Here is a 2,076-nt window from a genome sequence, read left to right as displayed (position 1 = left end):
TTAATTATAATTATAAAAATGTTTTATACATCTACATGTTCAACCACAAAGGAATATCTAATTTAGACAGACTATTTAGTCATTCTAAATGGTCATTTTGAAGATTACAAAAAAGAAGAGTTTGTAGTTTATATCAGGTTAAATATGAGGATACAAAATTACCATTCCACAGCGATTTCAATTTTCCTAGGGGGAGTGTGTGTGTATATGTGTGTGTGCGTACGTATGTATATGTGCCCGCACATGCCATCTTAAAACACAAACCAGTTCTGCATCGGTTCTCATTTCCTTGTTCATTGGCCTTGAGAATGGCGGTCAGAAGGAATCAAGTCTGATGCCCACCTGTGCCAACACTCTGAGGGGAATATTACCCTAAGCACAGCACTGAACATCACCTTGGAGGAGTGTATAGCCGTGACTGAGGACTCCAGATCATCTCTTTTGCACCTTTTTATGGGAAAACAGTATTCTTGCTGACTGCCCATTTGAAATACAGAAAACCGAGGGAGGGGGACTGTCAAGGTTAGGAAGAAAGCCATGTTGAGATTCTAGGTTATGTAAAAGTTGACAGTAGCCAACTCTAAGGGAGGCAGGGCTGGGCATAGGCTCAGACCCTGGAAGCACGTGAAGAAGGAAGACAATCTGATGAACTTACTCTTCCTCCTGTTACCTGGCTATGACTTAGTGAATATCCTCCACCCAACTCAATTGCTGTTCCCCACCTTAACCCTTCGCCTCATTTCGGCACCTGTCCCTAGAATGGGCATGCAGTGCTCTCCTATCCGGCGCCGCCGGTCCTCAGGCTGAGCTTCCTTGCCAGTCATCTCCATCAAAGGATGCATGCACACTAACAGCTTATGGTGTGGGATATCTAAGGCAGACTTGCCTCCCAATAGCAGTTAAGCCTGAATTAGAGAGTTGTTATTCTGGCCCGGAAGTTTCTAGGTAGCCAGTTGGTAAAAAGTTATTTTTCAGAACTTATGTCTTTTGGGAGCTCCTGAATTTATACTCCATTGGTGGTGGCCTCCTCTCCTTTCAGGTAAGATTATCCTGGCTAGAAAAATATGGAAAAATTCTAAAAAGACACTTGTGGGGGAATTACTGAAGTTATTGGTAAGAAGGTGATATGGGGAACCACACAGGTAAGAAGACATTTTCTGCTTTTATTTATTCCTTCCACTTTCAACACCTTTTATTATGTGTCTATCATAGGCCAAGTGCTGTTCCAGGCCCTAGAGACCCAAAGATGATTTCATTATCTATTACCAAGGAAGAGAGACATAGAAATAGATGATCTGTCATATAATGTGATAAGTAGTAGAAATATGTACAACGTGTTATGAGAGCACAGAACAAAAAAGCAGCTAATCCTGTCAAGTGTGTCTGGAAACACTGCATAGAGAAATTGGCATTTGAGCTGGATGATCTAGGACAATTTATTGAACTTCCCTATGCCACAATTTCTCATCTATGAAATGGAAATAATAAAAGTACTCTTATTACATAGTTGCAAGGATCAAATACTCTATTACATGAGGTCAAGTGTTTATAATAGTGCCTGATATGTAATAATTATTCAAGAAATATTAGCTATTCGATGGAAGAAGAGCAAGAAAAAGGAGAAAGAGGAGGAAGAAGAAGAAAAATTCGCCACTAAGGGAGTAAGAACATTCTTACCAGAAGGAATAGCACAGGCAAAATACAAGGTCATGGAAGAACATGGCATGTTAAGAGAATAGAAAGCAGCTCAGAGCAGCCAGAGCATATGGTGTTTAGAGGGGAAGTAAGTTTGGGGCCAAAGGAAGAGGAACATTTCCTGCAGGGTTGGTATGATCAATCTACACTGGCACCGCTGGTTGGTTGATTGCTTGTACTCATGCCATGTCATTTGTTAAAACCATGTCATTTGTTATCACCTCTGCCTCCTTTGTATTAATTATAAAGGTTATATTATAAAGGGAGCAAGTGGGAGTTGATTTTAAACAGGAAACAGCGATGCAATCAGGCTTTTTAAAACAGGAGTGGAACAGTGAAGAGAATGCACTAGAATCAGGTGGATTGGTGGCCTAAGAAGAA

This window comes from Carlito syrichta, unplaced genomic scaffold (genome assembly GCF_000164805.1).
Source record: "Carlito syrichta isolate Samal-C Ts95f unplaced genomic scaffold, Tarsius_syrichta-2.0.1 Scaffold302066, whole genome shotgun sequence".
In the NCBI taxonomy this organism is placed as follows: Eukaryota; Metazoa; Chordata; class Mammalia; order Primates; family Tarsiidae; genus Carlito; species Carlito syrichta.
Note: the sequence above shows the minus strand (reverse complement) of the source record.